Source organism: Manacus vitellinus, unplaced genomic scaffold, assembly GCF_001715985.3.
Source record: "Manacus vitellinus isolate BGI_N305 unplaced genomic scaffold, ASM171598v3 scaffold_1_pilon, whole genome shotgun sequence".
Classification (NCBI taxonomy): Eukaryota; Metazoa; Chordata; class Aves; order Passeriformes; family Pipridae; genus Manacus; species Manacus vitellinus.
The window spans coordinates 10,375,283-10,398,719 of NW_021939396.1; the positions used below are offsets into that span (position 1 = coordinate 10,375,283).

Genomic DNA, 23,437 nt, shown 5'->3' on the forward strand with positions numbered 1-23,437 from the left:
CCACTGAGGTCCCCCAGGGGTTGATACTGGGCCAGTACTGTTTAATCTCTTCATTAGTGACCTGGAGGATGGGGCCAAATGCACCCTCAGCATGTTTGCAGATGATAAAGAACTGGGAGCAGTGACACATGAGCCACAATGTGTCCTTGTGGCAAAGGTGGCCACCAACCTCCCGGTCTGCATCATGCATCATGCATCATGCGTTGCCAGCAGGTCAGGAGAGGTGATCCTGCCCCTCTGCTCAGCCCTGGTGAGACACATCTGGAGTGCTGTGCCCAGTGCTGGGCTCCCCAGCACATGAGAGACATGGACCTGCTGCACTGAGTCATGCAAAAGGTCACAAAGGTGATTCAGGGCCGTATAAGCAGAGGCTGAGAGTTGGGCTTATTCAGCCTGGAGAAGAGAAGGCTGAAGAGGACCTTATCAGTGTTTATAAATATCTGACTGGAGGGGAGAGGGGAGTAAGGAAGATGGGCCAGACCCTTCTCGGTGGTGGTGCCCAGTGACACCACCAGAGGCAATGGCCATAAACAGAAATGTAGGAAATTCTGTGTGAACAAAAGAAATAACTTTTTTACAGTTCAGTGGTCAAACACTGGAGCAAGTTGCCCAGAGAGGTTGTAGAATCTCCGTCCTTGGAACTATTAGAAACCTGACTGGATGCAGCCCTGAGGAAACTCCTTTATTTGCCCCTGCTTTGACCGAGGATTGGACCAGATGGTCCCAAAAATGCTCAACCGTTCTGTGATTCTGTGGAGTGGGCACACCTGTGCATTTATACATCTGTGAACACACAGGTAATTTGACTGCATAAACTCTTCAGAAAGTCTGGCTTACAAAGATAACAGAAATTCTGTGAGCTCTGTTTCAGGGGGAGTTAAAAAGTTTGGCGCTCATATGCTGAGCATTGTTCTAATCAGTCTGTGTTTAGGTTTGGATCTTCTGGGCCATACAGGCCACAGACCTTTCAGTATATAATATCTAGAAGTGTATTTAATGTATTTTGGTGCAGGTCCTTCAAAACTAGTCGAAAATGCACGTTAAGTGCAACACCTTCTATGTCAGATAAGCCAGTCAGACCAGGTTTTCCTTGCCTTACAGTGACCCTCACAAGTTGTGATGTTCTGTCTCTGTGGCAGAAAGGGCACCCATTCTGCCTAGGCTGTGTTTATTCAGTATAGGGAAACACACATCAATTTTGGACCACTCAGAACTGTCACAGGAATATTGGGAAGAACCTTCCTGCTTAATATCTATCAGGGTTGCGATTAAAAAAACCTCAAACAAATTCCACATTTTGTTTCTTCCTCTGATGACCAGGCATCAGCATCTTGCTCCCATTGCTTCTTCTCTCCTCTGATGGTGTTTAAGCCCTTTTGAACAGCAGCCCATGGAAGAGGATGGGTGGACAGATTGTCTATTAAAACAGGTAAGTTATTTATTGTGCAATAAACAATTCAGTACAAATCATAAAATCTAGCTAGTCTGTTACTTTGAATCTCTTTAAATCAAATCATCTTATATTTTGGGTTTTTTTTCAATCAGCTGCAAAGATGATACAGAACACAGAACAAGATCAAAGGCTATGTATTATTTCACTATGTAAGTCTATAATAGAGATATAAAGGAGAACAATTTCTCTTCAGTCTATCATGTCATTGTATGTCAAGGATAGTAAATGAAGTCTCCTTCCTGATGCTGAGTAAAAGATTTAACAGGAAATCCTTGAGCTGAGGACAAGGTAGAATTGTTCTGGGGAAGTGCTCTTGCTCTCCATCACCTGCCAGGGTCTGCTGTCAATCTCCAGGACAAGCTTGGATCTTGAACACAGTCTTGTTTTGGACCAGTTAGTGCAGCTGAGTCAGACAGGTTTGGATAGTCAGGGGAAATACGGATGTTATAATTGTTCTCTTGAGGAGTCACTACGACTCACTCGGTTCCTACCATCTGTAGTATGCTGGTTAGGGTCTGAGTCAAGGAAACATTTGACCCTGAGCTTTGTTCACTCAAATTCAGAGTGAATTTTAGAGCTCTGTGCACTTATGCATTTTCCTGGAGTATGGTGGTTTTCTGAGGTAATGTCTGTAGCCAACCCAGAGGAGTTAATAGAGAAAGGACCTGTTGACTCTTGGAGTCTTGGATTCAACTTTCTCTTTAGTGATGTTGACAATGCTGGAAAATCCCAGGGATCCTCTAACAGGCATCATGCAGAGTATGTAGCCCTGGAAGGGGACAGGGTGAGTTAAGCCACAGCTGTTGTTTTAACTTGGACTTTCCTGGAGCTGCAGAGACTGAGACCACTTGAACGTTTCAGAGGACCAACAGTGAAGAATCAATGACAGTTCAGACAGTTGTGGAAGAGGTAAAAGTCTTTTTTTCTCTGCTCTATAGCTTACAGTGAGCTAATATTACGGTGGTCTGGATGACCTTATGTGATGGTGGAGACTAAACCAATGAGACTGGAAGAGATGAGACCCCCAGAGCAGTCATTTCTTCATCCCCTTCTGTTTCCCTACACCTGGTACGTGCCAGAGCATAACAGACTTTGCTGGGGAAAGGAAAGATGCCCTGGGCTAGAGGAAAAGACCACCACCATGGCAGGGAGATTCACGCAGGTCGCATTGTCCCACCTCTGGATGTGAGCACGGTGGGGAGAGAGAGAGGCTTGGCTAGGCCAGGCAGTGCAGACCTGCAGTTTTGTTGCTGCATCTAGAGCTGTAGTATTACCAGTAGAGCTTCCCACCAGCTCCCGGTGTCACTTCTGCAGTACCAGGGGTGGCAGTACCAACCACCAGGCTCTCTGCTACCAGGATTCCCCATTTTTCAGAAAGCAGCTCTATAGATGGTCCACAGGAGTCCTGCCCTACCCAGGAACAAGTCTTTCAACCACCCCCCCAACACCACTGGGCCTTTCTACGCTGTATGAAGTGGTGTGATGAGTTCACCATCTCGCCTGTGTGCATTATCGCTGCTCCAACCAAGAGACCCGGTTAGCAGCCAGGACCAGCCGTGGTAACAGTGGATGTACAGTGACCTACTTTTAACACAGCTTATGTAGCCTTTCTTGCTGCTTTATGCTTGAATGGCAGAATTTGCAACAAAAGGTCAATTTATGGCAGCCTTTTATTGCAAGGTTCTTTTGCTGTAGTCCAAAGTTATAATGACAAAATGCTCCGCTGAGTACAATGAGGACTGCAAAAATCAGACCCACTTTTTATGTAAGGCTTTAAACTTTATCTGTTTTAAACAGATTTTAGTGCTAAGCTGTTTGTTTGCTTTCCTATGGAAAGAGCTTTATTACTTGCATGGTGAGCAATAGAGGAACATGTCTGAATATTAATAGAAAGGCTCAGAAATGGGGTGTTTCAGTGAAACCATAAAAAATATTTCTGAAGCTCAGCAAATTACCCCCATGCATGGAAGGAAAAGAGTCTAAACCACAGCAGCTCAGAAAAGGGAAAAATGCATGGCAAAAATGAAGTGGGAACCTGTCCCCTGCCAAGGGAAGGCACAAAATAAATCTGCTGTGACCCAAACATACAGGGTCATAAACAGGCCAAGATAAATGCAGGAGGAAGGACACTGTGACAATAGTTAGCCCAGAGGGCTGAGACACATGGCTGAGTTCCTACATGTCAACTGTGCTGCAATATCTGACTGATTCACACACTTTGCCTTCGGCAGCTGAGGGGTGAAACACATTATGTTAAGCCTCAGTGAAAGAGGGTTGGATGAATGTGCTCTCCTTGCTATTCTCAAAGGAGTGAGAGTGCATCCATGAACAGCTCAGCTGTCATGGACACCCACTACTGCTCTGGGCACCCATGGGCTCCCATTCTGAAATGACCCTGACCCCTTTCTAACGAGGGTTGACCTGTTGCAAATAGGAGCTGTGGAGGGTGTTGGTGTATAACCCTTTTGCCTCCAGCTCAGGGTAAGCATATGATGGAGCAGAAGGTCCCCAGTGCTATGTGGAGCCTTCTTAGGCTTTAGTGACTCCATTGCATGTCTGAACCTTTAGCAGGGCCATGCCATCGGCAAATGTTGTGCTTGGGGAGATGCCCTAATGTGGTACAGAGCCTTACTGAGCTGACAGGGTGGCTGGTCATAAATCCTGGGTGAGGGCAGCCTGTATCCTGCTCTCCTAGCAGGATGCCAAGGACTGTGCCCCCAGTACGAGCAGAGCCTTGTTTTCCTCTCTACTCAGCTTTCTTCCAGATAGCAAAAGCAGCCTTGCCAATGTTCCTCTATGGCTTCTACTGCTGCCAGTAATCTGGGTAATCTCTTATCTTGACTTATTTTGCTGTTTATAGCCATGACAGCCGAACCCTAGACAATGTGTAATGTGTGAGTTATGTTAAACATCGTCGAGCCAACACTGATCTGGAGCCAGGGCACTGCGAGCTGTGTGCTAGAGCTCAGAGCACCAGGGGTGGAAATCAGCAGTGGCAAGTGATTTGGGAAATCTCTGTGTCCCGGCTTACTCACTCAGTGAACAGTCTGCTCTTTGGGACTGATGGAAGGTTTTGCCTAAAGGCGGTTGAGTGTTTCTGGTTATGAGACACTCAGCCACAACTTCAAGCAAAAGGCTTGTTAGTCATCTTTCCTTCTATCTCATGTATCATCACAGTAATAAACCTCTCATGGCTGCTGTCCAGGATGCTGGGAAGTTGGGCTCTCTCAGTTTGAGCCTTCTCTATCTGTGTGTTCCCAGTGCTTTGTCTCAGTTTGTCCTGGTTTGGACTCTGGCTGAAGTCAATCTCCTACAGCAGTTGGAAAAGATACAACCAAATCATATCTTTCTTAGCTGGATTGACTCCTAAGTTTTGGCAGGACCAAGGAACTCTTCAGTCAGAATTGAAACTGCTAATATAATCAGTTACTCCACGCAGAGCATCATCTTTTGCATGCAAACATATAGGTACAGTCCCTTTCCAAGTCTTAATTACTGGGTGGATCTAAAGATAAAGGCGATTAAAAAAAAATTCATCAGTCATGAACTGACATCATTGTTTGCGTCAAAGAAGCAGATCCACACTTCTGTAACATCATGAAATCTTAACACAGGCCATCACTGTAGAACTGGTGATGCTGATGGTCTTTTTTATAATAAATTCTTTTAAAGGCCTGATCTTAAGTTGAGCTGAACATCTCATGAGTTCTTTTCTTGGAAGAGCTCAGTACATTTCTCAATCAGCTGGTTGAAAGAATGATGAACTGTGAAGACAAGTGCCTGGATGTATGAGTTTTCTCAGATACAGTCATAACCACATCCTGAGTTAAGGAGCCATTTGCAGTCATCTTATCAAACAGCCCTTGCTGTTATCAGCCTATCAGTGACAGCAAGGCACAAGTGTTGAAGTAGAGAGAGAGATAAAGAAAAAGGAAAATTTTCTGAGCAGCCAGCTGGGAAAACAAGTAATGAGGCCCCCTGCTTGGGTGTCTTTTCCATGTAGGAGGGTCCCCACATTACAATGTCCTACAATAACCAAACAGTTTTTATCGGGAACTGTTTTGGGGGAATTTGTGCTTTGTTCCCGGTTGCAATGCTGTTGGGAGAACACTTGGACCAGAGTGGGTGTTGCATGCCTGCTGGTTGTTAATCTGTGTATTTTTGGGTCCAGTCACTGACAGCTACCACCAATGGGAATATAAAGGGTGGGCATGATTCTCACCCCAGTGGCGGTTGCTCTCCTTGGGAACACACCTTAACAACAGTATCAAATTTGCAGGACCAAAGCCATAAGAATAACAGCATGAGAACAATGCGAGAACAACTGACAACAGAGGAAAACAGCTGTCCCAGAAGAGCTGGAAAACACTCTTATGGCAGCTTAGGAGAAAAGGTACAAATGTGCAAGTGAAAGGCAGGCTACAGAATGGCAGCCAGATGGCCCTCAGCACGACAAGGGCTAAGGCACCTATGGCACTGCCACAACGAGGAGACTGGCACCCCAGAATGGGGCCCACAGCATCGAGGTGCTGAGAGGACATTGCTCAGACAGACTGAAATGTGAAAAAGGAGTCAATCCTGGAAATGCCACCTTTCTCTCTGACTTAGGTATTCATTTGAAAGCCCAGATTAGGTGTCAGCTTGTACCTTGGGGCATCTAGTAGTGCAGAACACTGATGAATCACAGTTCACCTTATAGTCCTTCATACAGCCAAACCAGGACCTGGCTGGGGTGGGTCATGACTTCAAAACCATACATCCAGAGAGTAGAGGAGAGTGGGAGGTTGCTGCACACCTTGGTGTTCCCTGGGCACACAGTCAGGACGTGGCAAGGGCAATCATCCAGGCTAGGGATTTGCAGAGAACTCTCACACATAACCATAATCCTGCCCTTGGGGACAGATTACCAGTTAGCATTTCTTTTCTTCCTGACTATATCTGGAATGGGTAACTCCCTCTTTTTGTATAAAAATCTGCTAGTTCAAGTACTTGCCCAGAAACGGCAAGACATAAGTTTCATGCCCTCAACCTGAGAGATTTCAAAGCCACTGCTTCCCTTTCTACATGAGCATCTTCACAGGTTTGCTGGAGGTCAGTGAGAGAAGGAAATGTTCTCTATACTTCCCTAATTGTAGCTGGTCTGTTGTGCAAAAAGGAGTGGATCTGCAAGAGAAGGCAAGCAAAAGAGACCCTGCCTCTGTAGCATGTCATCTGGGCTCTTCCAGGGCGGGGAATGAGGAGTGCTGGCTGATCCTTGCAACAGGGAACTTCTCCGATCCCACTTCATGGTAGTAAATATATAAATAACACCAGGAGTGAGGAACAGAAGTTGGGGCTTGCTCTTCCTGGTGGGAATGCCAGAGGCTCTTTACCAGTGAGAGACCTCTTTGGTCTTTCTTTGTGTAGGGTTCGGCTTCAACAGAAAGGGTAGGGAGGAGTCCACCCTGTCATCACCCTGTAGGTGGGGTGCTCCCAAGGTTGGCAGCTCCCAAGGTAGGGTGCTCCCAAGGTTGGCAGCTGCAGACTTTCTGTTCTAGTCTTCTCTCTTGAGTTGTAAACTTTTCTAAACGAAGGTCAGGTTTTTGTGATGTGTCTGCACACTGGCTAGAATAACATTGCCAAGCACCTTGCTATTATCTTGCTACTGTCACTAATTACCTAATTAAAGCTGATCATGATATGTTAATGATAAACCTTAGCCTGATTTCTGAGGAGAACAGAAAATTGGCTTAGTTTTCCTAGCTCTGGTCTCATTAAAGCCTCATGTCATTGTCATTATAATATGATTTTCATTACTTAATCCATTATTTACCACAGGGAGAATCTGAAATGAACAGACTATATTTACAATGTGAAAATGCTACTTGGGTACTAGTCTTGGAACCGATGGTTTTGTACAAGGAATTGCTTTACAAATCTGTCTTGTGACTACTTTTAAAAATAATACTATTTAAAATAGGCACTTAAGGGATGAGTAACAAGTCTTGGCTTTGCAAATGCAGACATTGGATCACAGTGACCCTCTGCCTCTTGGGAACAACTTCCCTCTCACTTCCAAGCCATCAGATAATGTGTGCTGCGTAAACTGAACTCAGGTCAGAGAGCTATTCACATACATTGCTAATTGGTGAACTCCTCATTTAGTGTTTTAAGGGATCTGGCACCATGTTTCAGCTTTACTCTCCAGCAGACTCCTTGATCCAGTGGAGCTTGCTTTTTATAATTGTTCACTTCAAATAACAATGTTTTCTCCCCAGAGGTTTTGATATTTGTGAATCCGAAGTGGGTTTTTTTTTTGTTTCATTCAGAACATTGTACCTTGACAAGCACTGTGGTTTCCCATCTCTGTCAATGGGTTCAGCAAGTGACTCAGAGTGACACATAAATGAACAGTCAGCGCCGCTCCCTGCAGTGTCTGGCCATTCAGAGAACTCCCTCACCACCCATACATCTTTGTGGTTTGAGAAGTCTGACAAGATTGCCATCAAAAGTGGAAAATTCGGGAAAGCCCAACTCTGTTTTGACATCAGCCACTGGTTTAAAATGCCAAAGCACAGAGAAAGCAAAACCACGAAGATACAGGAACTGCAACGCAACTGTTGTCAAGGTAAATCAAACAGCCCGGGGTTTGTAAGCTCAGTTTTTCCTTACAGTCTATCAATGTATATTCATGAGGAAGCTGGAGGGGCAATGGCACAAGAGCTCCCTTCCTTGTGTGTACGCAGTGGATGGTCCACCAAGAACCTCGACTCTTGCTCTCAGGAGGAGACGAGTCTATCGTGCCCAAGAGAGGTGGAAAGTGCAAGAAGAATGTCAAGCTCTCTGTCCAGCGGGTCCTCGAGGGACAGATGAGCAGGCTCCAAGTCTTTCAACAGTGTTATTGAACATGCTGCTTCACAGCCAATGTACTCTCCAGATGCTACTTGGCATCTGTGGTTAAATCCATGGATGTTTGATATGCTCAGTACTGATCAGGAAGAGTTAAACAGTCTTGTTTCTCCAAAGAAAACAAAAAGTCCCTTGTCTTCAAGGCATCACATATTTTCAAGTGCCTCTATACTTGAATATCCACCTGGAAGTCTTTTTGGGTTGGATGCTTAGTGCCCCTGAACTTCACAGCTATAAACGGTGTTATGAAGCACTGTGGCTGTTCAGTGTTTGGGAAGGAGCAGATGCCTGGTGTTGAAATATGCATTTGAGGCATCCTCTGAAATACAGTGGAAAGGCAGTCAGCTGTTGTCCTTAAATAAAGGGAATAGGAGAGAGAAGACTAAATCAAATTTGGGTTTTGCTTTCAAATCCAGCCATTCATGATGCCTTCTTTTTACTCAAAATGCAGCATGCCTGGAGATTTTTCCCACCTGCTCTTTCCTTTAGGAAAAGTTTGCTTTGTTTTACCTCCCTTGCAAAAATTAACATCATAATGAGGAAAGCACTTTGCTGTTCTGGTTTGCAGTACACCAGGAGACAAAACGACCCACAAGTCCATGTCCTTGACCGAATTGGCAGTGCCTTGGCACCCATGTATTTATAACCTCTAAAAGGTATCCACACCAAGTGATATGTGGGCTGGGGGACCAGCAGTGCCAGAAAGTCACCTCTGTGTGCTGAATGGTCATCTTTGCAGAGGGAGTCAGTACTGTAAGCTTTTTTGTGTGGGAACATTAATAACTGCACATTGTTTTATCTCGAGCCGTTGTCTGTACTTGCATTTGGTATCCTAAAGATACTGCCCCTCTGGAGGAAGAAGAGATGACTTCTCTCCATCCATGGAAATGTCACTAGGAACAGTCCCAGGTTATGTGCTGAGTGCTTGAATGTCCCCATCTGGCCCACAGGTCTGCCAAAGGTTTTATAGAGGCTGTAGCCTAGAGGTATTTGGGACAGGACCCATAGCATGGTGTAGACTGGCAAGTTGTAATTGCACCTGTTTGGCTGAGGATAACATGAAATGAAGCATGGCAGCTAAGAGAAGGGGGAAAGCAAATGCTGATATGAAAATAACCCTTCCCCATTTCATTCTTCACACAAGGCACAACAGCAAGGTAATTTCTGTTAGAAAGTAAACCACCTGCACTAAGGAGGCTGAAAATATAAGTTCAAGCACAGGGATAAATGGGGAAAAACAGGATGGCACAGTCATGGTCAGACATAGGCCAGAATACAGAGGTGGCTCTCGAGCTGCTCCCCCAGCAGGTCACAGTGGTCAGCAAATTTCTCAGGAACAACAGGACAGGAAAACAACAGTTTTCAAGACAGATTTGAATCTCAATCGAGTTTTTGCAGCAGAGATCATGAAGACATCACTTCATGCTTAAATGAACCAGAGAGAACTTACTGAGGTATTTGTATATGATCATGCCAAATGTCCTGGGCAGTACCAGATTAAACCCACTGCCAGCAAGATGAGGAAATCCAGCAGTAGAAAGGTGTTAAAATGCTCCACACTAGCATCTGTGGAAATAAACTGGTACTGGGTGCAGTAAAAGGCAATCAAATGTTAGTCCACATGGAACTTGGGGGTTTTTTTGTAGGGCCCAATCTGGTACTGCTTTGATATAAAAAAAGTGAGAGAAAGAATAAAAAGAAAAAGAAATGGTTTGATTTCCTGATTAAAATTGAGCTCCATTTGTTTTGAATGAGAAGTTTCTCTGTACAACAGTGACTCATAAACTGTAAGTCAAAAAAGAAAAGAAGAATTAATCATCAGGAAAGGGAAATACAGAAACAAAACAAACAAAAAAAACCCCGAAGTGCTTCAGCTCTATGGGGCTGAGAGAATGAGTGTATATCCTGTGATGCACTTGACTGTATGCAAGTGGCTTTCCTTCTGCATTTTTGTATCAGTAAAATTAGAGGTTGGAGCTTGGGGGATATAGGTTTAGCTTTTGATTCTGCAAAGCTTCCTGTGAGGCATGGGATGAATTCTCAAATCTCTCTGGGTCTCACCTGTAAAACAGTAATAACATTCTTTGTCTATTTAAATTACTGCTTCTTCCTATGAGTTTCTATCAGGCCTAGAGTAACAGGGCTCTAATGCATAATTAGAATCTCTAGCTGCCACTGTGCTATGAATAATAATGTTTATTAATCATAATAAACATGTCAGTGCTGTCAGAGCATGTGCAGGGAGCAAGTAGAGCAGTGTCTGACAATCACATCCTGCCATGTAAGGCTTGGGGTGGAAAATGAGACTCATTCTGCAGGTAATGTAAAACCCAGGGATGGCCAATGTCTTCCTGAAGGCGATGTTGGCAAGAAAGAAAACAGGTCACATTTGTTCTAAAAAATAATGCAGCAATATAGCTGTGTCCCTCTCTAATGTGTCAAGATAGCTCCTCATATTTCCAGACTGCAGTAGTGAGGATCTGAGTAGTGTGTGTCCAATCCAAAATATATATAATAATGGTAATAAACCCTAAATTATATACTGAAATTACCCAAATTTATTCATTAACTCTTCCCTCTAGTTGCTCTCCTCCTCTTCCTCCTTTATCCAAGTCACTGTTTCTGTTAAGAGCTGAAGAAGGGCAGAATTCAGGCCATTTCTATCCAATGATCTCAGTTACCAGTCCCTCCACCTGTGTGCCAGCAAGGGATGGATCAGGTCCTATTTCTGACTCACCGTACTGAGAGGTGAGATGGCAGCCCACCTAGGAAAACCTCATATTTTGCATTCTTAAAAAGCTGATCTTATGGTAAGGCACAACTCAAAGTGGCCCAGTGTTCTCCAAATTGAACCTTGTTTGCCAGAGTGGTGTAAAAAACAGAGATCATCCCAAACCCAGCTGGGCTAGGATCCACCCTTGCCCATATGAAACAATTGCTGCTGCTGACAGCAGGGAGGTCACCTTAGATTTTGGACTATTTATACTAAAACAAGACAGATAAAGCCTTTGAAGCTCCTGGAGTTACTTGAGACTCCAGCTGGTGTAAAGGAGGTCAGAACCTGCTTCTAGGTCCTTCGGTTGAATCTCATTGCTTGATCTATGCTGGAGATACTTGCTGCAGAGTTAGTCATACTTGTGTCCTGAAGAGACCTCACAGCACTTTCTATTAATCAGAAGTACCTGCTGGGAGGAATTGTCTGGTGAACTACAGGACTGGATTTGAGAACAAAAAAAAAATAATGAAATTCTGTACATTGAGAAAGAACCTAAACAACACAAACTCTGTAAAAAAATAAATGGTGTGCTGTGTAATGGGGAAACAGTCTTCCTCCTGACAGCCTAATTACAGGTGGCTGATTTATTCTCCTCTGGAGCACGCCTGATCCCTTGCTCTGGTGCAATCCATCCCTGGCCACTCCTGCCGGCCCCACCGTTTGGGAGCCAGACAGGCCACAGCCACCCTGCATCCACCAACATCAACATTTGACTTTCAGTGACAGCATCTCCTTGACTCTGCAGCCCAATCCAGGAACCACTAAATCAAACTGAAGAAAGTGCATCAATGCCCATTTTTTTATTAAATCCAAATATCAAGTGTTATGTGTTTTTAAGTGGTGAAAGGTCCTGGGCACTCAAAACCCATTGAAAAACTGCAGGATCTGAAGACATAGCTCTCTTTTTTCTTTCACAAATTTGAGCTTCAGAGGTGCCCTGGTGTGTGAACTCAGTCAACACCTCACGTGTGAGTGCATTTATAATATTCTCATTGTGGCACTGCCAATACCTTCGTGCTTTTCAATCGTTTCATATTCATTTCGAAACAAAACAAACATTATTTGCAAAGTGTGTCTGCTCAAAGTAATTCTCTGAACTGTTCACGTTGTGTGCATCACCCATGCTAGGAAAATATTGTATGTCTCCATGTAAAAACCAATTGTGCACCCCACCTTCAGAAACCTCCCATGCTCAGCCTGTGGTCCAGCTCCTCCATTGCATTAGAGAACAGTGATGATGCATTCACTGCTGTGTTCCCACTGCTGCTGACAGATAGAAACAGCCACAATGAAAAAAACCAGCACATTTACTTAACCCATGTCCTTGCAGTGAACAGTCCCTGGAATTTGCAGCAGGGTTCATGTTGTGCCAGGCTCTCAGTACACCTTGCTGATTTCCCAGCACCAGCACTTCTGCAAGGCTGGAAATACTGTCTGGTGGAGGCAGGAGAACAACAAGGAAAACAAAGCCTTGCCCCAAGCCACCATTTCAAATCAGTGGTGGAGACTAACAGATGCCAGCAGATTCCCAACCCCTTGTTTCAGCCGCGAGGCAAATCCTATTTTTCCAGTGACTTCAGTAGCTAAGACCAATTGACTGTGGCATCCAATTCATTTTTACAAGCTTTGTGGCACTATGGTCTACCAGGAACCCAGACTGAACAATAATTTTCATTTGAACCATTTTTCAGCTGTAGGTGTTAAAGACATAGGTGGATTGAAGAACCCCACATCTGTCATTTTCCCACCTTTTTCATTGTCTTTGATGTGGGAGCTGTACCACTGTGTCCTCCATGTCAGTACATCATCTAATATATTGCTTAAAGAGCTGCTGAACTGTCTATACTAAAGAGTGAAAATATGTCAGCTTATGTTTTATTTAGACTGAGAGCACAAATCCTTACCCTGCTCTGCCTTTGGGAGAAGCAGCCATGCCCAGGAACAATGCCGTGGTTCCAGCCAAACCACATCTGATCCTGAGATGTCATCCCTGACATACAGGTTTGGAGATGCTATTTCTCAAATGCAAATGTCAAAACGATGGCATTCGTTCAAAAATCAGCCCTCTGCTTTTGTTAAATGTATGAAATACCTGTGAGTGTGTTTAGAAGCAGACCAGGTGCCTCACAGCTGGCTTTAAAACAGAAAATTTGAAGTAGGGAGGAAACAATTTGGAAAAAGCTGAAGAGGGCTGAGAGGTGGAGAAACCCCTGTGCCAGCGGTTGGGTGTCAATATGGTATCACCACAAGACTAGTTCTCTGCCTAAAACAACCTTATTTGAGGATTATCTCTGGAACAACATCATCTGTTCTTGATCCTTTCCAACCTTGCTTAGCTGCCATTTGGCTCCTGCTCCCTACGCACTGAGGACATCCAAGAGCCACACAGATGGAGTGGGAGCATTAACACTGGCACTTCCTTATAGACCATGTTACAGGGTCAGTGAATACCCGACACGTAAGCAGCCTTACAGCAACAGGGCCCTCTTTCTTTCTTCACCACATCATGTACCAAGAAAACACCAGACATCCCTGACATCCTCCTAAATATCAGAGGGAGGGAGGGTCTGTTCCTAAAGCCCTTCCAAATCCCAGTTTTCCACCCAAATGAATAACAAGCATGAAGCAATGGGTTAGCTCCCCTTCTCTTGGAAGCATCACCCACTTGGCCAGCAGAATGGAAGGACCCAATAAGATCTGTTTTGGATAATCTGTATGACAATATCGAGCATTTCTTTTTATTTTTAAGTTTGCTGCTGGAATAAATTGCTTCTGGGATGCTTCTGTAGCTGTTGGCTCTGGCTAAATAGCAGGAGGACTCCCAATAGCAGGAGTCATATGACCATGCTCTTGTGCACTTGTGAATGGAAAATCATGTGTCTTCATAAATCACAGGAATATAAAGACCATATGCAATGTTCAGAAGTCCCACATATCCACTTGAGAGCGGGCCAATGCTAACCAAAAAATCTGAAAGCAGAATTATCTGTACTATGTGTTTTACTTTGCTTTAATACTGAACGTAAGTGGAGAGGAGAAAAAAGACAAATAAAAGAGAATGTCAAGAATAATGAAAAAAGTGTGTATTCCAGGCTCAAAGAAATTATTTTGACACCAGCTTTCACATTTTTTTATTATCACCCCTTTGGGCAAAGTCATTCAAAAGAACAAACAGAAAATCATACCACAGACTATGATACAGAACCTGCCTCTCCCAGCAGACTGGATGTGACAGCAGAAATAAGACCTCAGGATCCAAGCATGGTGGAAAATAAAAAGGTTGTTTTAAAATATTGCTGCTTTAGTAAGTGGGGAGATGTGTGAACTCAATATTACTAAGAAAGTGATTGCCTTACTCTAACCTTACCCTAATTTTTCCCCAGTGTTAATACATGCATATTGAACCACCACATCCTGAATGTGATAAGCACCTGCCAGGATCTGCTCCAGGACTCACCAGAGCTGTCCCTAATGAGACCTGATTTGCTCTTGAGTGTGTCTGTTCCCTGTGGATGCTGGAGAGTCCCCCCACAGATGGTGCAGAGGATGCTCTTGTGTCTGGAGCCACGTGTGCTACGTCTCATCTTCACATGGAGTACCTATCTGCCAGAGTAGAGTTGGCAAAGGTTAGCTGGACTTCCTTCTGTAGCAGCTCTCTGCAGACAACACGGTGCATAGCTGGCCTTCCTTGCTCTTTTCCATTGCTCTTCCTATGCTGCCCTCCCAGCTCTCTCTCTCTACTCCTGCCTGGTGCCTCCTTTTCCCTATCAACCTCTCCTTAACAAGGTCCTACTTTGAGCAGACAAATCTCCATTTTCTTCTACTTCTCTGTGTTTTGTTCACCCTTTCTGTTTTACAGGGATTATATGTTTTCAGCCTTCCTACATATATCATTGTCATGCAAGTTGTTTTACTCACCTTTGAGTTGTAGCATATGAACACACAGTTAAGACCTGTGGACCATAGAATTAGCATCCCTCTACCCAATGGAGATCCTTCTTTTCCCCTGGGATTTGCTTTCCGACTGCTTCTGGAGCTATGACCTTGGCCTATACAAACTAAGGTTGCTCCCACGTACTTTTACGGAGGGAAGAATATTTAAGGGACATAATAATAGAATCATAGAATGGTTTGGAAGGGACCTTAAAGATCATCCAGTTCTAAGCCCTCCTGCCATGGGCAGGGACACCTTCCACTAGACCAGGTTGCTCAGGATCCCATCCAACATGGCCTTGAACACTTCTAGGGGTGGGACATCCACAACTCTGGGCAATCTGTTTCAATTCCTAACCACCCTCACAGTAAAGAATTTTTTCCTGACATCCAATCTAAATCTCCCCTCCTGCAGTTTGAAGTAATTTTCCCTTGTCCTATCACTACCTGCTCTTGTAAAAAGTCCCTCTTCAGCTTTCTTATAGGCTCCCTTTAGGTACTGAAAGGTGATCTAAAGTCTCCCCAGAGCCTTCTCTTCTCCAGGATGAACAACCCCAACTCTCCCAGCCTTTCTTCATAGGAGAGGTGCTCCAGCCCCCGATCATCTTTGTGACCCTCCTCTGAACTTGCTCCATGTCTTTCTTGTGTTGGGAGACCCAGAGCTGGACGCAGTACTACAGGTGGGATCTCATGAGGCCATCACCTCATGAGGTCCATCACCTACTAAATTTGAGAAAAATATGCCCCAGGGGCTGTTGTGCTGGGTTGTGTATTGGAAGACCTATTTCCACATCCTGTTCAGATTTTCCTCATGACCTTTAGTGAGCTATTTAGGACCGGATCTTCCAGGCTCTTCAAACCCTGGAAGCCTGGGGCATAGGATGTGTCTATCTTGCAGAAAGACCAGCTGGATGTGCAGCCTGGGATTCAGCAGGGATTGGTTTACCTTGCTGCAAATCAGTAAGGGAAGTGCTGAGCTATGGTTTATGATTCCTTTAAACCAGAGATTTCTGTTGTATCTCTACAATACTGCTGCCACTTTTTAACTGTAGTGTAGACATGCACATAGTGTTGCTGCAGATCTGCCAAGGGACATGTGCACTGAAAACTGGGAGACAATGAGGGCATCAAAAGAAATTACCACCAAGCAAGCAGGGAAAAAAATTCTTCATGTTTGTAAATAAGATATTGCTAAACCACAAAGCAAGTCAGCATTTGTTTGGCATGAAGAGTACCAGAAAGCAGGCTCAAACACTGGAACATGAACACTGTGAAGTCGTTGGAGTGGTCTTGGCCATGATTATGGCCCAGAGTAAGCAGCACTCTCCTAAGCAAAGGTTCAGGAGTTAACCTGGACCAGGTAGTACTAACAGTAGGAAGTTTGAAAACTTGTTTTGGAAGTGAAGCTAAAAGTAGGGAAATGGCCAGACAATGCCAGCTGGCCCCAGGACCCAAGGGTGGGCAGTGGCACCAGTTCATTAGCACAGGTGTATCCAGGGGAGTCACCAACAGGCCCGACAGACATCAGCGATCTGGGACTTGCCACTGCTATTCATCAGCAACTTGGCCCCGTTCTGGGCCACAATTTTTTTATGCCCTAGAGCATCTGGCACCTCCACAGAGCCAACAGGTCTCTACTCCAATGAGTCTCTGTTAAGGTGTAAAGGAGATGTAGCTGAGCCAAGGATGGAGGATGAGACACAGAAGGATATCACAAACCTCTGAATTCTCAGTCTAAGTGAAGGCATATTTCAGGTGAAAAAAAAGTGATGGTGCACATGCTGTGGACAAAGGCATATAAACACAGCCCAGTGAACACAACAAGGAAGAATATTAAAGAATAAAGGCATATAAACACAGCCCAGTGAACACAACAAGGAAGAATATTAAAGAATCTCAGTGAAGTCTTTCTGTCAAGTCCCATGTATTTTCAAAGTGACTGTGCCCTGCACAAATAGACTGAAAGAGTATAAGGATAAGAGGGTTTTTAATTCACCTCATTACATGAGCTGTGAGAAGACCAACCAGGTCAAGCTTTGCATATGAGTGGAAGAAAACCTCTGTGGAAACTGACAATGTTTAGACATGAACTTGGTGTCTACAGAGAAAATTCTGGTCTCGCCCTCAAGTCATACCTCATGGTGCCCTAAAGAATTGTGATTCCAGATTTTCTCCCCAACGTTTACCTCATTCCTTGTGCCTCCATTTTATCACTATGTTACCTCCTTCACCCAGAAGGTACCTAGAAACAACAACACACACTTGAATTCTCATTGCCAAAGCCTAATATTTTGACTTGGATTAAAATGCCCTTATAAATGTCCTCATAAATAGAGCTGATTTTTGCCTTATTTTCTAGTGGAAATGTCATTGAGGTGTGTCTCTTAGGCACACCTCTGGGTACAAGGGATCTATGTAAAAATCTGTGTAATAGAGGAGTTCTGAATGTACAGCACTGCTTGAGCATGGCCAGGAATCTTCGGAATGAGGCCTCTGGTCGCACGTTGATGATGGCCCAGGGAAAACTGAATGGACTTTGAAACCTTTGCCAAGGCTCACAGTAAAGAGTCAATAGAAAGGAATATGCTGTGCTTTCAGCAGCTTTGGGCTGTATTAGGTGCAGGTGGATGGCTTTGCTTGGTTAAGTCAACATGATCATCCTTGTAACACTGGCCTGACTCAATGGAACGGAAGAGTTAACCGGCGCACAACAGAGCCGAGCTTTTGTGACCAGCAGCAAAGTGACACTTAGACCTGAAGGGGGACAGGGAAATAGAAAAAAATACACATTTGAGGATAAAAAAGTTATGATAAACTCACATGGCTCCCTACTCAGCTTGAGTCCTGTTTGGGGTTTGAGACTGTTAACTTGAGTCCTGATTTCTCTGTGTGGAGACATAATCCAGAAGAGAAATTCTGAAGCGCATTCCCACGAGGAATGCATGAACTTTTCAACTTAGCACTGGTTTTCAAACACTAACTGCAAGTTTGCAATTTTTCTTCAGAACCAAAGAAAAACAGGAAAACATAATTTGCACAAAAAAGGTATTTGGGTTGTCACTATAAAGCAGGACTAGGATAGAGCTCCTGAGCCCCACACTCACCATGTGAATGATATTCACATTAAATTAGTAGTGAAGGGAAATGAAGAAATAGGGAAAAAAAGAATCTCTCTGCATCAGTGTGTAACTGTGCTATATTTTACAGATGAATGATAATGCTTAATGGCTTAGAATATGGTGAGGAGCTCAGGGTCTCCATTGAATGTCACCATTTAGGACTGCAGTGCTATATTTTTGATATAATTTGAATCTTTGAAGGTCTAATTCACTCCTGCTTCAGCCTCTGAGGTGAGGAGGAGCATGACATAGACAGAGTAAGAGCAAGTCAGTGAATTTAAAAGAAAAGTAATATTAGTAGATAGGAACATGGTGTCAGTCTAAGACCCTCAAGGGCAGCTCCTCTCTCTGCAGCACTCGGGCTAAGGATTCATATATGTAACTGCTTTGAGATTTCAATGGGAGAGGAAAGCAGGTGTCAAACATTGTTATTTACACTAAGTAATTGCCTACAGAAAATCCCAGAATCAGATCTTTGTTCTACATTCACAAATCTATTCCCTTAATGATCTCTTTTCAAGCCTTTTGAGCTATGAATAGGTTTGTAAGTTTAAGAGCTGGAAATAAGCCACCAGCACTGTGACTGAGTATTGTGAGAAGAGTTTATTAATTTTGGGTTGGGGGAAGGGTCTAAGCTAAATCTGAGTGGGGCAGACATGCTGAAACCAGCCTGTGCCTGTTGGGAAGGAGACCATGGGCTGGGATCCACTGAGGGGGAAGGTAAGGAATGAAGGGAATAGGGATGAAAAGCAACACAAAATCAGTGGGACTAATACGACACATGCCAAATGTTAAGGTCTTTGAAAATAAGCAGAGATAACTATGAAAGACCCATACCATAGCTAAAAATAGTTTTGGTTATGTACACAGAGGAAAAACACGTAGACTTATGCTGTAGGAATTTCTTTATGCAAGTGGCAAGGGACTGTGTTTCTCACAGCAGAAAATGTTACACCACCAGTTGCCATCTTTGCAATAATGGGCCAGTATGGCCAAGCAGCAGTGGCATGTGAGAAGCAAGTAGCTGTGATGGAAATCAGGGAAGTGGAACTGCTGAATTAAGGATTTCTTCCTGCCACAAGAAGCTGGAAATGCTCTACTCATCTTGTACAGACTCCAGGAACTGAACTGAGGACATCACCTGCTTGGAGCAATCCAGCATCTGGAACAACCACAGCAGAGTACTAAAGCATCCAGCATCTCACCAGTGGAGGCCAGTCTTTAGGCTTTAGACCATTTTACCCCTATTTGACAAAAACTTTGCAGCTTCTCGAGGCCACAGTTTAGGTGCTACTCATTGGGAATTTAGTAGAGACTAACTGGCCTTTCTCTATTTGTATTTGCAGAAATTGGTTTATTTTCATGTTGTAACTCGCAGAACAAAGAACTGAGCAGCCGTATCACCAAAGACATTTTATAATAAACTGTGCTAGCAAAAATAATTCTAATCATCTGTAGCATCTCGGATGCATACATTTTTCTGGCCAAAAACTGCCTGAAAGGGACCTTAAAACCATCCTCCTCCACCACTGCTAACAACAGTAGAAGACTGAGGTCTACAGAATGTCCCAGACTCCACGCCCAGTCTGACTCTTGCTGAAGACACCAAAGTAGGTGTAATGATGTCTGCAGGAACCACTCTGTGCTGGCCTTTGGTTCATCATCCACCTTCTCTGTATTTCACCAGTATTTCTACTGAAATTTGCTCTTAACTATCAGCTGCCTACAGGATTCCCTGTGTATTGCACCAGATTCTGTCTCTCAGTGGGACAACCAAGTGTATTGCTTGTGCTAAGTGATATACAAAGGGCCAGGGAGACAGGTAGAGGTTACAGGAATTAGATGGCAGTGGGATAAAGCAAGCAAAAGAGGTTTTTTTCCAGCTTATTTTTTCTCTTCCTTTTCTGGCAATGTTAATAAGACACTAACCACGCTCTTAAGTTATTTTACTCTCAGTAGGTCACAGTTGCTTTAGCCTTTAAATATAGAGAACAGAGAAGATATCTGCCCTTACAGACTCATGCAGTGAGTCCACAGTAGAGGTGGGAATGTCTCTGAGCATCCTGCTCCTGCATAGCCAGTCCCACTGTGATCTTGTCCCAAAGGACACAGCCAAACCAGCTTGAGGAAGGGTTTGGGGGTAAAAAAGTGCAGAGGGAAACCTCCCATCATCACATCATCTTCATATAAAATATAAAATGTATAAAAGTCTACAGTCCCATTTTCTTCCAGGGGCTTCCCAAGGTGCTGCTCTCCCCTACAGTAGCTGAGGTCTGCAGGGAGGCATCGGCCAGAGCCAGGCAAGATGTGAGATGGGAAAGAGGTGAGGGATCTTTTATTGCTAGCTAGGAAAGGAGTGGAAGGGAAGATCCTCTCTGGGTGCCTGGCTGCTGAGAGGATGGTGCTACGTGGGCATACGTGAGAGACTGGCAGTGGAGGAAGATGTTGCGCGAGGACCGGCTGCCATTTCATCACGCTGAGCAACGTGTTTGCACACATACACTGATCACTCCCTGCTCACTGCCGTGGGAGGCAGGTTTGGCTGAAAACTGCTTCTCACTGCTGAGTCACCCCTTGCTGCTGATACACTCCCTGATTCCAGGCCCCTTCAGGGATGGCGAAATAAAGGTTCCAGAAGTGCTTTTGAAAGGTAGGGTGCAAGTGAAGAAATCAGTTTGAATCCTCCTAGGAATGGAAAAGCAAAAGTGGGGATGAGGAAAGGATAAAGTCACTGGACTTCACAAAATTGGGTTTGATTCTTTGGACCTAACTTTTCAATATACAATGCCTGGTCTCATCTGCTGAGAAGTTGAAGACTATCAACTTGGGATTCTCAGATGTTCAAGTACCTTGGAAAATCAGGCCAATTGCATCAAGATTGCTATGCATTTAAGGAAGCATGGGCTCTGCACATGACATTAGAAGCCTGTTGTCAATAGCCCCAGAGTTACACTTACCAGAAAGAAAATGCTTGTGCTTTTTCAATCATCAGGATGATATTGTACATTTAGCGCTTCACTGCTGTTGGAAAGACCACAGAGAGTGAAACACAGTGTAGATACCACTGGGTAACACATTCCTTAATGACATTTTTAAAGCATTCCACATTGTCAGTACAATACAGAAAGAGGGAGAATGGAGCACAGCCTTCACTGAAAATAGAAGAGGGAAAAAATAATAATCACAAGAACTTTTCACTGATGTGGGCTGTGGCATCATGCTATCTGCTGCTCAGAGCAGACAGTGTTTCCAAAATATACACAGCACAAATCCAGCAGAGTAAAACTTGAATAACTAGTCATGATCCCCTGGATTTAAATAGGTTGCCAACTCCCTATGGAAAGGGGGACCAAAAATAACTAAATCTGGATCATTGGAATATTCCAATTGTCCCTCAAACAAACAACCTCTGCAGTAATATTTGATTTCCAGCAGTTTCCCTCTGAAACTACAAAGATCTGGCCATGGTGCCCAGTGATGCATGAAACTGTTGATCCATTCTCAGGATGATTAAGGGGTATGTATTTGTTGTTACCCCTTGAGAGAAGGATGTGATTTATCACAAAACAATGGTGAATTTCACAGGAGGGTACCAGGCTCTGTACGGCTGTGACAGAAAGTCAGCATTGAGCAGGCAGTGTTTTGTACGGTCCTGGAAACATTTTAGGACAGTATTACAGCAAGGTAAAATTCAGGTGCCATTGAAATTGATTTCAAAACTCCTGTTGACTTCACTAGAGCCAAGATTTCCTCCAAAGAATCCCTACGTATATTTTAGATCCCTGGAGCTTCTCTTTAATAGCAATGTTTTCCCCATGGAACTAGAAACAGAGAGGGAAAAAAAGGGAATTGAAGGCATATGGGAGAAAGATGAATCAAAGCTTCCCTCCCCCATCTCCTTCGTGGAAAGAAGCTTCTGTGCCCTCAGGTGACCACATCTCCCTGTTCTTCTCTACCTTTCTCTACCTTCCTACAGGTCTCATCCCTTCAGAGCAAAGGAGCCCACAGGCAGCCTGAGCCTGGTAATGCTCCACTGCCAGCACTTCTTACTCAGCAGGATCAGCCAAAAGCCTCAACAGCATCCTGCTTTATCGTTCACCTTTATGCTTAGTCTTAAAAGATTGACAAGACTGAGATGTGATGGCTTCACTGCACCCCTAAGTGAAGAAAAGACAATGACTTCTTTCAAATGAGTCCTGCTGAAGGTCCAGCTTGCAAATGGACTGACGTGGGGCTTTAGCTGAGGCATCTGATTAAGACTGGTCACCAAGTCCTTCAGTGATGGAGTCAGTGCCAAGTCAGCACCAAGTCAGTGCTGAAGAGGGAGAGGGAAAAAACATGACAAGCTGTATCTATTACAGTCGGTTTCAAATGAATGTCTTACCTTTAATCACAAATAGTCAGTGTCTGATCTAGTCTCCAAACAGGAAACTTCCTTCTCTTTTCCAAAATGTTACTGATGACAAACTGTCATTAGAGAGCCTTGCTAGCTATAGAATTGGCAAGGTCTCTTTGATTTGATTCCAATGACAATCTACAGGCAGGCTGTCCACAGCCAAACTATATGAGAAATAAAGGGAATCTTATTTTGGTGAAAGGTATTTGTGTTTCAGTTACATAAGTGGTAGTGTTTTGTGAGGATGTGGTGCCTGGAGTTTCAGAAGATGTTTTGCCAAGAAATCACTCCTTGGAGAAAGCTGCTTGCAGCAGTACAGCTTGCCCTCTCCTCCTTTTTTTTCTAATTTATTTTTTTCCAGGAAATCATCATTCATAGAGCTTGGGTAAGGAGGAAGTGCTGCATTCATAAGACCTGCAAAGAGATCCACTGTGCCCAGCAGGCTCCTGCAAACACACTGCAGCAGGTGAGGAGCAGCACTGTCTGGTCACTGCGACCAGATCCCACCAGCCAGCTGACGGTGATTTCCTTCTTCTGGGAGAGGCTGGAGCAATTGGTTTGTAATCCAACTGAATTTTGGCCAGAACACAACCCAGGAGACTCACTGCTGAACCATTTCACTTTGACAGCTGGCAACAATTTGTGGACCACAGGCACGCCTGCTGAGCTCTGTGCTCAGAGGGGGACGCAGAGCTTGCCAAAGTGAGAGACACCTGCTCCTGCCTCCCAGCTCCCACCTGGAGATAAAAGCCTCACTGTCTCTCGAGACAGAAATTTTCCTATCACTTGTGAAGTGCAGGAGCCCCCAGCATGCAAATCATCCCTCTTTCTTCCTTCTTTCCTTCTCTATTTCAACAATTGCAAAAAATAAT

The 23,437-nt window shown here is 44.2% G+C and overlaps 1 long non-coding RNA gene across 3 annotated transcripts; it reads left to right on the top strand.

The window, feature by feature from the left end:
• Nucleotides 1-254: 254 nt before the first annotated feature.
• On the top strand, nt 255-22,691 carry LOC108640454. Of its 3 annotated transcripts, none has more exons than XR_001921187.1 (6): nt 255-345; nt 1,321-1,429; nt 1,546-1,602; nt 7,762-8,060; nt 14,501-14,743; nt 22,146-22,691. It is a non-coding gene; the product is annotated as an uncharacterized LOC108640454 (long non-coding RNA). The 3 variants fall into 3 exon arrangements; XR_001921186.1 differs by lacking the exon at nt 1,546-1,602 and adding an exon at nt 5,733-5,846; XR_001921192.1 differs by lacking the exon at nt 1,546-1,602 and adding an exon at nt 5,733-5,846 and having other exon boundaries at nt 283-797.
• Nucleotides 22,692-23,437: the final 746 nt, after the last annotated feature.